The 13,209-nt window shown below is 56.2% G+C and overlaps 1 pseudogene; it reads left to right on the forward strand.

The window, feature by feature from the left end:
• Window positions 1–6,142: 6,142 nt before the first annotated feature.
• On the forward strand, window positions 6,143–7,221 carry LOC102766635 (annotated as a pseudogene).
• The last annotated feature ends 5,988 nt before the right edge of the window (window positions 7,222–13,209 follow it).

Raw genomic sequence — 13,209 nt, forward strand, 5'->3', positions numbered from 1 at the left:
CTGAAACAATGAGATGCCTTCCCCTCCCGCAGCTCACTGGCCAGGATTCAAGTGTGGTGACATCCAGCACAAGTGGGGAAATGGGCATAATTGCTACAACCTCTTGGAAAAATAATCTTGAGAAATAATCTAGAGCTGTTTGTTAAAGTTAAAAATACTTTGTGTGAACGTTTGACAGAACAGCCTGACTTCCAGGATCTACTCTACAAAAATAAAAAACACCAGACCATGCAAATGTCCGTACAGGGACCTCGATGGAAGAATCCACTCGTTTGCTAAACACATATTTGCTGATCGACTGCTGTGTGCCCAGGCACTGTTCCAGACACCAGGGAGACAGTGGACAAAACAACCAACGCCCCCTGAGCCCGCCGATCCAGAGGAAGGAGATACTCAATGAACAAATGGATGCATTTAAAAGACATAGCAGGTCAGTGGGTGCTGAGTGCTATGGGGAAAAATAAAGCGAGGAAGAGAGAGAGAGAGAGAATGCCAAGGGAGGTGAGGTGGGGTGGGGGTTGCAATTTAAAGGAGAGTCCTCAGGGAAGGCCTCCCTGAAAAGGTGGAGTTTGATCAAAGAACTGAAGAAGGTGAGGACAACTCACGGGGCTAGAGCATTCCAGGTGGAGGAACAGCCAATGCAAAGGCCCAGAGGCAGGCTGGGTCTGGGGTGTCAAGGAGCCACATAGAGGACAGTGGTAGGCAGTGAGGTCAGGGAGATGACGGGGCAAGGGGTGCAGGCCTTGGAGGTCTTTATACGGATGTGGCTTTACTCTGGGTGGGATCCAGCCATCTCTCGGATGCAGATACGCATTTGGACATCAACAGCCTACAGAGGGCAGGGCACCCTGAGTGAGGAAGGAGAGAGAAGAACAGAGACCCCAGGACCGAGCCCCTGGGCATGCCCACAGGCAGCGGGGGGCTGAGCAGGAGCAGCCGTAGGGGGAGGCAACCCAGGGAGACTGCACTCTGGTTCAGGTCGTGGGATGGGCTGTGCCAGATGTGCCCACAGGTCGAGCCGTGAGAACGAGGATGCCTGGACTTAGCAGCATGGCCATCCGGAAGGAGAATGGCTGGAAGTGGCAGCCCTGGGAAGGGAAGGACTCCGGTCCCTGAGGGTGGGCACCTGGACAAACCCCTTTGGGACAGGAAGTAGGACGACCACGGAGAGCAAAGGAGGAGCCCACGGGCAGCAGCTGACAGACCCGATGAGCAGTTGCAGCGGGCAGCTGGGCTTCCCGGGAGAACAATGGGGTACCCTGTGTCCTTGAGCTCCCCGGGAGGCGCCTGTCACCAGGGCCAGGAGGAAAGCAGGTCCCTACGGTAATTAAGTCTCATCAACAGCACGCAGGCGCTTGCCAAGCTGAGGCCGGCCCTGCCTCTGAGGAAGCGTCCAGGCAGCAGGGACAGTGCTGGCTCCTGGGGAAAGCACTGGCGGGCGGGTGTGGAGGAGGAAATGAGTCCCAACCGCGGGCCTGGCCAGAGGAAGGCAAGGCCCTGGGAGGGGCCCGAGGGCCTGGGGAGAGAGGACAGGCCAGCTGAGGCCAGTCCTGAGTGAGAAAAGCAGATGGCAGGAGATGCCCCTCCCTCCCTGTGGGTGATGCCTGGTTGGGAAGGGTAGGGCAGCCTTAAAATGGTGAATGAAGAGTCCACGTTAAGCAGCGTTTGCACTCAGCCTGGTGTGAGTGACATTTTCTGGAGAGCTAGGGCTGTGTAGCTGGACCAGGCTTCAGCCATCATGTCCTCCAGCTGCATATTTAACAAATGGAGAGACTGAGGCTCAGAGAGGAGTGATTCACCCGGAGTCACACAGCCAGTGAGTGTCGGGCTGAGAAGCAGCGTGCAGGCCACGGGCACTGGGGGCAGCACAGCCTGCATGCCCGGGGAAGCCTGGGGAGCAGGACCCAGGAGGGGCAAGGTGGGCTCGACAGAGGGAGGGAGGGCAGGGAGGCCTAGCTGTGGGGGAGAGGGGGGGCTAGGGTGCGGGGGCGGCTCTGTGGCAGGAGAGAGGTCCTGAGAACAGGCTGGCCAGGTGGGAGAGGGAGCTCTGTGAAGGCAGGTCTCACGGGGCTCAGCACAGGGAGAGCGGACAGGGACAGGCAGGGAGGGATGAGCCCCCACCTTGTGCTGCGGGGAGGCAACTCCACCTCCACCCTGAGCACAGCTTCGGGTGGAGAAGCTCAGTGCCCACGGGTTCCCTCCAACTCCCACTTCTTATTCATTTTACAAACTGCAGATGCTCGTCTACTTAATGCTCTTCTCCCTCACCCGAGTCTCCACTGGGCTCTGCAGGACCCCCTCTCGCTTGGAGTGGGGCGGGCAGCCCCTCACCCTGCAGCCCCTCCCCCAGGGCAGAGTCCCAGGGCTGTCCTGGTCAGGCCAGTAGCGCTGAGTGTGGTGCCTCAGGTCCCAGGAGCTGCCCCTGCACCGGGGCCACAGCCAGAGGTGCACATCCCCCTCTGGAGGGTAGACCGAGCTGGGAAGGTGGAGAGAGGCAGGTACCACCGCCATGAGGAGAAAGGGGGTGTCCTGGGAGGCCCATGGTATACGGAGTTTGGACAAAGGTTAAGGAACCGTTAGTTGAAAGGCAGGCCTGGGTCTGGGGAGGTGGCCTATCCCCAGATTAGCAGGATGAACACTCATTTGTCTGCAGTTTGTCCAGAGATGCCGTGTTGCTTTTGTTTTGTTGGACAACTCCTGGTTTTTGCACCTTCGAATAATTATCTGGCTCAAAAGATAATCCGCTGAGAGGAGAACAAGGCGATCCAGCAAGAGCTGCTGTGGGGCTTTGTAACCTGAGCCCCCAGCCCAGCAAGCAGCCGGGCAAGGCAGTCTGGGGCCCCGGTTGCAAATAGCCGTGAGGGGTCTTGGAGGTCACAGAGCCACTGTCAAGAGGGGTCACACGCAGAGTTGAAGGTCAGGCCAAGCTGGCCCAGGCCTCCAGGTTCCCAGAGGGGCCCATGCTCACCCGTCACAGGGCTCTGGGCATCTCCTCACTTGCCTGTCCCAGGCCCCTCCCGGGAGAGGAGGACTGCAGCCAGGCCCTCCGAAAGGCAGGTGGGCCCCGGGGCACGCACCTCCCTGCACTGTCCCCAGCAGGTCTGCTAGAAAGGGGTTTCTGTGGGAAGTGCTGACGGGAAGGGCGGGGTTGGGGGGGGGCACTGGTTGGGAACAGCCCGTCCAGCTCCCTGGAGGAGGACAGGGCGCACCTGTGGGGCTGCCAGAAGGGGGCCAGGGCCTCTCTGGCAACTGCTCCCCTCAAGCTTGGCTGCCGTCCAGTGCCGTCATCAAAGCCAGGGAAGGCATCCCCGACAGATGTCACCAACACCGAGCTGTCAGTCATCCCCGTGGGCCCCACGGCACAGCAGGGTCATGTGTCCTGTGAGGGCTAGAGGCTCGCCCTTGCTTGCCCCTGGGGCAGACCCCTGACCACCTCTCCTGGGCGCCTTCCAGGTGGCTTCCCCCCTCAGGCTTCTGCTTGGAGACCAAGCAGACCAGAGCCCTTCTGGCAGTGCCTGGGGCCACTGCCCGGGTAAGAAAACCCTGGCCTATCCCAAATCCAAACATTCTATTGGCTCCGTACTCCAGCGGTCCCCAGACGTGTTCCCGGGAACCCCCTCGGTGGCCCATGAGAGATCGGGCATGAAATAAAGAATAAGCACCCTCCATCAAGGATGAATGGGCAAAGCAAATGTTTACCTGCACAATGGAACATTGTTCTGCATCAAAATGAGAGCAAAGCTCTGAGACATGCTACACTGTGGCTAGACCTTGAAAACATTCTGCTTAGTGAAATAAACCCGACAGAGAAGGGAAGATATCCTGTAGAACAGGCACATTCCTAGAGACAGAAAGGGGAATAGGGGCTACCAGGGGCTGGATGGAGGTGGGAAGGTGGGATTTATTTTTTAATGGCTACAGAGTTTTTATTGGGGATGATGAATAGTTCGGGATATAGGTCGTGGCGATGGTTACACAACATTGAGAATGCGTTTGGTGCCCCTGAATTGCATACTTAAAAATGGTTAAAAGTTTAAATGCTATATTAGGTATACTTTACCACAATAACAATTTTTTTAAAAGAGTAAGTGCTGAAATAAGTTTGGGAGACAATCAGTTCTCACATTTGCGTGGGCCTTCTTGCTGCAGGGCTTGTCGGAGCCTTTCTTTGCAAAAGGGATATGTTATGCTGTGACCCCTGGTGGAGAGGATCATTGAGCCCTTTGTTCTTAGAGGGCCGACTCCTATTCATCTTAGAGCTCTTTATCAAATTGCAATATTTGCTTTCCAAGGCTGCCTCTCACACCTGGGAGCGGTATGAAAACTTTGTCAAATCCCTTGCCCTGATTTTTATTTAGAAAATAAAGCTCAGCATAGCTATCTCAAAGTGTACCCCCAAACTTGCTTTTTTTGTTCTATTTTCCTCTCTAAAAAAAATGGAGATTTCTTTCCTGGTATTGGAAACATTTTGAGTTCCTTATTTAAAAAAACAAAAAAAAACAACAAAAAAAACCCAACCAGTATGGTTCTGTGGTTGAGCATCGACCTATGAACCAGGAGGTCACAGTTCAATTCCTGGTCAGGGCATGTGCCCTGGTTGCAAGGTTCGTTCCCCAGGAGGGGACTTGATGGAGGCAGCCGACAATGATTCTCTCTCATCACTGATGTTTCTATCTCTCTCTCCCTTCCTCTCTGAAATCAATAAAAATATCTTTAAAAAAAAATAAAACAGAGAACTGGTGTTGTTGTTTTAAAAGTGCGTGTGTTACATGCATGTGCGTATGCGCAAAGGGAAATTCCCTCAAAACTTCCAGTGTGGAGCTGGGAAAGAAACCCAGAGGGTGAAGGCATGCTGTCTGTGGGCCAGAGAGCTTGGAAGGTAGCTTGGGGTATGGGCTTGGAAGGGGCTGAATCGGGGGTCTCCGGGGCTGGGCGATGGGCTGGTCCAGGGCCTGTGTCTCTCCTCCCTCTGCTGAGGGGGGTGAATGCCCAGGCAGCGGCCGTGTTTGCTCATGACCTTTCCACTGGGACCATATGCCACAGTCTCCTGTTGGCAGGCCCGGGAGGTGGGTAGGGGGTGTTAGAGTAAAAAAAAAAAAGAGAGACTGGACTCAACCCCAGCTGTGGGACGACTTCGTGAGTCACAGCCCAGAAATGCAGGGTCAGGAAGTGGAGCCAGAGGGGAGGGTATTTTTAACTGCCGGAAACATGAAGAACCTGTCAAAAATACATGAAATCCACTAAATTAATTGGGAAGAAAATGGCAAGGTCTTATTTGTTTGTTTTTTGTGAGTGTAAACATTGTTTAATGGCCGTGTTCCCTTGAGCTGAAGCATCAGCCGTAGGAGGCCGTGGGGAGAGAGATTATGAGTTCAGGGGACCCAAGAGATCAAAGGTAGAGATAACCATGGGGATACCAGCTCCTGAGAGTCCTCAGAGACCCGGGGCAATGCTGGGCTTCCCACTGAAGATGGGTGGAGGGAGGATGATTTTATTTCTATACTAGAGGCCCAGTGCAGAAAAATTTTGTGCATGGTGGGGTGTCCCTCAGCTCGGCCTGCACCCTCTTGTAATCCAGGACCCCTCAGGGGATGTCAGGCTGCCGGTTAGGCTCAATCCTGCAGGGATTCCTGCGGGATCCGGCCTAAACTGGCAGTCGGACATCCCTCTCACAATCTGGGACTGCTGGCTCCTAACTGCTGGCCTGCCTGCCTGATCACCCCTAACCACTGGCCTGCCTGCCAGATCACCCCTAACTGCTTGCCTGCCTGCTTGATTGCCCCTAACCACCTCTGTCTGTCTGCCTCATCGCCCCTAACCACTTGCCTGCCTGCCTCATTGCCCCTAACCACTCTGCCTGCCTGCCTGAAAACCCCTAACCACCTCTGCCTCGGCCCCCGCCACCGTGGCTTCGTCCAGAAGGACGTCTGGAATGATGTCTGGAAGGTCTTTTGGCTGTCTGGTCTAATTAGCATATTATGCTTTTATTATTATTATAGATGAGCAAGAGCACATAGGACAGAAGGACAGGAGGACAGGCACCTGGGCCACTGCTGTTGGGCAAAACAGGGTTTCTGTCTGCCCAGGTTCTGGGCTTGAGAGCACTGGAGTTCCAGGGACACCAGAGGGCTGTGTGGGTGCGATGCAGAGGCAAGTTAGATTAAAAAGGAACCTTTCTCTTTTTCCTGGGGCCTGGGAGGTAATCAGCTGCTTCAGGGTGAAGCTGACCATCTTTTCCCCAGCCTCTGGCTGTCAGAAACTCATTGAAATAGGCAATGAACACAAACTTCGTACCTTTTAGAAGCGGACAGGCACAGAAGTTGCAGCTGATGCTCTGGGTGAAGAACGGAAGGGTGATGTGGATCGAATCAGTGGTGGGAACGGCAAACAAGGTTTCCCCATGAAGCAGGTGTCTTGACCCATGGCCTTGCCCGCCTGCTGTAAGGGGCGTTCCTGCTATAGCGCCAGGAGGTCTGGAGAGAGAAAGCGCAAATCTGTTCAGGGGGGTTGGGGTGGCATTGTGGATGTCAGTCTCAGTGTTCTCAACTTGATCATTGTAAAAAAGGGGACAGGGAAGATATTCCTGGTCTCCCTGATACCACTGTGCCTCGTCGCCTGGGGCCCAAAAGAGCTAGCAGAATCTGCAACCTTACCAATCTCTAAAGAAGATGATGGCCCTGGCCAGTTTGGCTTAGTGGATAGAGTGTTGGCCTGCAGACTGAAGGGTCCAGGGTTTGATTCTTGTCAAGGGCACATGCCTGGGTTGGGGCTCGATGAAGAAGGAGAAGGAGAAGGAGAAGGAGAAGGAGAAGGGGAAGAAAGAGGAGGAGGAGGAGGAGGAGGAGAAGAAGAAGAAGAAGAAGAAGAAGAAGAAGAAGAAGAAGAAGAAGAAGAAGAAGAGGAGGAGGAGGAGGAGGAGGAAGTGTTGTGTGCCAATATGTTGTGAGAAAGCCCCTAAACAGAGAAAGTAAGAAACCTCGGACCAAAGCACCCAACATCCAGCATCTTGTTACTCCACGGGTCCTGCAGCACAAACGTTGGGGTAACTTCTCTGAAGAAACAGCATAGTGAGAAGGAAAAACAAGGAAGAGGCCGCAAAATATGCTGAACTTTGGGATAAGAGAATGAAGAGGCCAAAGAAAATTCCAGGAACAGACCAAGAGACGGAGGCCGTCCTTTCTGAGAGCTTCTCCCTCTAAGTCTGAGTCCAGTCAAAAGTGAGCTTTCCTAAGAGTAACAAATCAATAAGAACAGATGGGGGTGGGGGGGAACCTTTTTCATTGCAGCAACCAGTAGGGATCAGAAAGAATCTTACTGAGAGGGGGAGCTGCTAGGATGTTAGGTTGAGGTTCAGCCAGTGCCCCCAGATGGCCAGGCTGGAGGCCGCGGAGACCGGAAGGTGTTGAGGACACTGAGAAGAGGAGGGACCATCGGCGACAGGTCCGATGGGCAGCTAAGGAGCCTGGACTTGGACCGGAGGTGTGGGCCAGGGAAGGGACTTCAGAAATAAACCTCTATCAGCCACAGCGGAGGGAGGGTCGGACAGGGACTCATCGGAGATGGGAGGGAGGCCAGCTAGGAGGCGGCCACCCAGCCCGTGAGCAATAATGAAGGGCCGTCCTGACACAGCCTCCGTCATGTCACCGGTGGTGCCCAGGAGGTCCATCTGTGGTCTCCCCACTGCATTACTCCAGGCAGGGCAGCCCTGCGACCAGGATGGCCAAGAGAGCGCGTCTCTTCCATGCATGAAGAGCGGCTGCCTGGAGCCCCGCCGTGGACTCAGCAGCTTCAGGACCTCTGAGATGAAGAACCGCCCCTGATGGGTGATGTCTGGGGTGGGAGGTGCAGGAGTGAGGCGGTGTCATTCATACTCACCACACACACCCAATAACTGTTTACTCAGCACCTGCTACCAGCCAGGCACAGGTGCTGTGACGCCATCCTCTTTGCAGGACTCAGTTCTCTAGGGCTCAGCCACAGAAAGAGCAAAAGGCCCCCTGCCCACCCGCTTCTCCCCCCACCCCCCAACCCTAGGCTCCGCTTAACTCTGCACCTTCTCCCTCGGGGCCCCTCTGTGGCCTGGGGAAAGGCCTGTGTCCCATTCTTCCAGAGCCTCGAACAAATTAGCTGCTGGGTAGTTATTTGTGGAAGAACATAAATGCATAAATTACCATATTTCCCACTTTTATTCATTTATTTAACAAAGTAATTAACATATACATTTTGCAAGCCCTTTCCAAAGATTTGGAGATGAATTATGCCCAATCTTTGCCCTCCGGGAGGCACCATCTAAAGATTAAACACGTGCCCAGGCACCTGTAAAATTGTACTAGTTTATAAATCCAAACTCCTCGGGGCACCTGGCTTCAGGGAGGCAGACACTCTGGTCTTGGGCCCAGGGCACCAGAGGGAATGTGCACGAGGTGACCACCCATGGGGAGGCCAGCTGCCCCTCTCCCACCCGCGCCAGCCCCAGCCCAGGCAGGGCGCCCTCCATGCCTCCCTGTCCCCCTGGAGCCTCAAAACAGAGCACAGCTGTGCGGGTGGGGTGGCAGCAAGAGGTCAGAGTGAGAATGGCCACACAGATCCCCTGAAAGGAAACACTTGGAGACGTCAGTCGGAGTCTTGCTCTCCAAAGGCCAGGCTCTTGGTCACTCAGCTGCTGGCACCGCCCGCTTTGTAGCCCAGGAAGCAGCATGGAAGGAGCAGGGCAAGCGCAGTCCATGCTCCAGCCCCGTCGCCGGCTTCCCATGCTGACCACACAGCACCTGTCTCAGCCCAGTCCGCTGTGCCCACGGCTCTGTCCTATCGCAGGCACAGAGGGGCTCTGTCGGTCCCCCAGCTCCGAGCACAGTCCCTGACCATGGCTGTGTTCTCCAGTTCTCAGCCCCTGGGACCTGCCCACTCCTGGCTTGTGAGAAAGGGGAGGTGGTGATGGTGGTAGTGGTGGGGGTGGTAATCAGGGCCTTGGAGGACACGGTGAGGTAGAGGGAGGTCCCAGGGCAGAGTGGTGGGCCACGGGGACAGGAAGAAGTACAGTGTGGGGAGATGGAATCCACCCGGGGCTCAGGCCCAGCTGTGAGCCCCAAAAGGGACCCAAGGACTTGTGGAACCCCCTCCCCAGAACATAGGCCTCTCTTCTGGGACGGTCTGAGGCCAGGACCAGGAGGCAGGGCAGCTATTGCACAGGGGTTTTGAAGAGCCTTGTGAGGCTCGGCCTGTGAGCTGGGGAGGCCTCCGACTCAGGCCGTTCTTTGTGGTTTCCTCCTGCCGAGTGGAGGCGGCATGGGTGCTGCAGGAACCAGGCACGCACACAGATGTGCACACACAGGTCTCTCACGCAGGTCCCCAGGTCCCTGGAGAGGGTCCCCGTGCCCCTCTGTGGCTGGTGGCTGATGAGCCATCACTGCATTTGGGGCCAGGACCCAGATCAAATGACAGAGCAAGGAGGACGTGCAGAAAACAAATCTGCCGGTGGCTCTGGGACCAGGAACCCTTGGCCGGTGTGGGAATGCCCTCCCTGGCCCCAGAAGGGTGTTCGTCAGCATGTTTATTCTGGTGAGGGTCTTCTTGGAGGGCTGCTTACGGAAAACTGTTTAGAGACTGCTGATGAAATATCATTGTCTCTCTGTCTATACAGAACCCTGAGTTCTGAGAAGACAGGCACCCATGGGACCCATCTCGCTATCACCAGCACTCAGTCTCGTGGCGGCATGCCACTGATGGTCAGTAGATGCTTTGGTGTGAAAGGGAAGTGGGCACTGAAGGCCATGAGCAGGGAAGGGGTGGGCAGTGGAGGCCATGGGTGGTTTCTGGGTCTGGTCCCCTGGCAGTGGGATGGGGGTACTCCCCCCACCCATTAGTAACAGAGAGAGTCCCCTGGTGCCAAGTTTGGTGCTGATGGGTCCCATTTCCTGCTTCCCTAGGAAGTGCCACAGGCATTACTCAGAGGCTCAGAGGGGCAACTGGGTGGGGCTGTGACCTGTGTCTGGAGTCCCAGGGGGACTGACCTTCCTAACTGTCCCCTCTCAGCCCCCATTCCAGCCCACTCTGGCTGGCTGGCTCCCAGGAGCTGATGAAATTTGAATCTATCTGAAATGAAATTCCCTTACCTGGGAATGTACATAAGTGTGTGCCTGGAGTGCATGTACACACAAGGTGTGTGTGTGTGTGTGTGTGAGAGAGAGAGAGAGAGAGAGAGAGGTGTATGTTCTGTCTCAAGGTCCGGGGTCCGTCCCAGACCAGGGGGTCCACAGGCAGGAACCCAGCGACACAATCCCTGCCCAAAGGCTCCCGGGGATCTGAGCAATCTTGGTCCCTGGGTTCTGCCCAGATATTGGTCCTTGCAAGGTGCCACGCAGGGGCCATGAGTGCAAGAGGCGGCTTCTTACAGTGTTTCACCCGCAGACACCCCAGCCCCAGCCCAGAAGCCCCCAGAGCAGACAGGAGAGGATGACACGGGAGGGACAAGGGACAGAGGTGCATCCCACATGAGCACAGCCTTCTTCCCTCTTCGCCTCCCTCCGCTGGGGCAGCCCTGCCACCCACACAGCCCTTCCACACAGTCCTTTCCTGGTTCCTAGCACCATCCCCCGTCTGCAATGGGCCCTCATTGCCCTGTCTCAGGCACGCGCACTGGGATGAGGTGACGTGACAAGGCTACCCAAGGACTTTGAGCTGGGACCGCCTGGGGGCTGGAGAGGGGTTAAGAGCACAGGATTTGGAGGGAGGCCACCCTGGTTTGAGAACCAGCTGTCACTGACTAGCCATGTCTCCATGGGGCCTCAGTTTCCTCATCTATAAAATGGGATTGAAAGTACAGCCCCCACTGCTGGGGTCCAACCCCAGCAGGTCCAGGGGTCCCCAAAGGTGTGGACGGAGTCGGTGAAGAAGGAATGACACAGAGGCAGCGTTCAGGTGATCATCATAGCCGGGTTCTCTTGTCAGGGTCTCTAGCCAGGTTCTGTAGCCAGTTCTCCAGCCAAGTTCGGTCTAGGATCTCCAGCCAGGTTCTGTAGCCATGTTCTCTCACTAGGTTATCCAGCCAGGTTCAGTTTAGGTTCTCCAGCCAGGTTCGGTCATCAGGTTCTGTAGCCGGGTTCTTCAGCCAGGTTCTGTCTAGGTTCCTCCAACCAAGTTCTGTAGCCAGTTTCTGTCCAGGATCTTTTGCCATGTGAAAGTGATTAACTACCCACCTGCCACTTAGGGAAGGGGTTTTATTCCCTCCCTAACTTCAGGAAAAAATCCCTACCTGGGGAAACAACCTTTCTCGGAGAGGTGACCTTGGTTAAAACACATAGTGCCAAGAAGGTGAGCAAACATATTAAGAACAGTATGCCATATATGCCAGGTTCCTTGAAACAGCAAGGATGGACCGGCTCCCAGCACCCCACCTCATGCACTTGTGCTATGGGTTGAGTGAGGCACGAAGTGGAGCGAGCTCTCCACATGTTCCTGCCAGGCCCCCTGGTCATTAGTGCAGGCGGAGGCATGGTGAGTGCCCCTCTGCCCCTTGCTTGCGTGTGCACTTGCACACACACACACACACACACACACACTCTTACACACTGCCCACTTCCTGAAGGGCCCCCAATCGTTAGGCAGAGATCCACCTCTCCCCTCCTCCAGCACCCCCTCCCCCCCACTCCACTCACCAGTCAAAGCCCTGCTCACCCACAGAGTCCACTCGACACAAGCATTTTCTTTACACATTGGGGCTTTTACTTCAATTTGAAGCAGACGGTTGAGCACAGATATGAACAGCTTTGGCCGTTTGAGCAAAGAAAGGAGAAGGCCTTGGCGTTACACATGCCCACTCCCCCACATACTGGCCCATTCCGCTGGTCCCTTCCTCCCTCGGCCCCCTGCGTAACTAGTGAGAGGACACTGGCCTCCAAGCAGGTGCCATCTCCTTTGCCCGGCCAGGAGGGCCGGCCATGGGCAAGGAGTGTTGGCTGGGGAGCAAAGACCCCCTAGGCAGGTCTCCTTGAGCAGATCCCTGGGGTGGGGTATAGGGTGGTCAATATTGCTTCTCTCCCCCATGTCCCCCCTTCCCATGGTGCTCAGAGCCCAAGAAGAGAAGCCTGGACCCAGGGAACATTGAGAACCAGGGCCCGAGGCCTGGGCAGCCGATTAGAGGGAGAGAAGGGGGCCGGATCTCAGATCCCACTCCCAACAGGCACCCCAGCCCGCCCCTCTCACACCCCCCGGGGGCTTATCTTGAACCCCACTAGCTCAGGGCTCAGTGTAGAAAGAGGGTCCAGGCCAGAAGGTCAGGTGCACCCAGTGGTCACCAAACGTCCCTCCTTTCCACGAGTTCTGGTGGAACAGCTGACTCGTCTTTGGCTTGAGATGGAAGCGGGCACCAGGAGGGCACAGGACACAGGGCACCAGTGAAGCTTTTCTCCGTGGGGTTTCCTCACCACGTCTCACTCAGTGTCTCTGTGGTGTCTTTGGCAATGAATTGCTGCAGCCGGAAGGTGGGCCTCGGGCCCCAGGCAAGAGGGAGGCTGAGCTCTCCCCTCCCCGCCAGGCAGAGGGCAAAGTGCAGTCATCGTGGAGTGGCCGGGAGGGCAGGGCGGGAGGGCGAGAGGGAGGCAGCGTGTTCCTGTCTGACCCTGAGAGGCAGTGGTCTGAGCATCGGGCGGCACCTTGAAGAAGACGAGGCTGGACTTGGAGAGCTCCCTTCTCCTCGGGCTCGACTGGAAAGAGGGCCCACAGCATGTCCTTGGTCCAGCGCAGGGCCGGTCACTCCTGAAAAAAACAGCCAACCGTCAGGAGCTGCCCCTGCTTGTTCTGACTCGTTCCCAGAGGCCGACCAGCACCAGCCCCCCAGCCCCTGCTCTCACTCAGTCATCACAGCTGCCCTGGTTGGGCCCAGGCAGGGGCTGCAGAAAGTGAGTGAGCCAGCATTAGGACCCAGGACTGGCTGCCTCCAGGGACTATATTGTCCCCTTACCCGTCATCCACCACGGTGTCACCACCACCACCACCATCACCACCATCACCACCATCATCACCATCACCCCAGCATTTCAGAGCCACTGCTGATTGTGCTGGTTTGGGGGAATGGGCAAGGCTGCAGGGGGTACAGGCAGCTCAGGGACTCTTGGTCCTGAGACCACAATGCCCGGTCACACCTCTGAGGGATGCCCGTCAGCCTGCCCCTAGGAGACGGTGTGCTCGGCCCTTTCCCCTGCCCTGGTCGAC

The sequence above is a fragment of the Myotis davidii genome, unplaced genomic scaffold (assembly GCF_000327345.1).
Source record: "Myotis davidii unplaced genomic scaffold, ASM32734v1 scaffold339, whole genome shotgun sequence".
NCBI lineage: Eukaryota > Metazoa > Chordata > Mammalia > Chiroptera > Vespertilionidae > Myotis > Myotis davidii.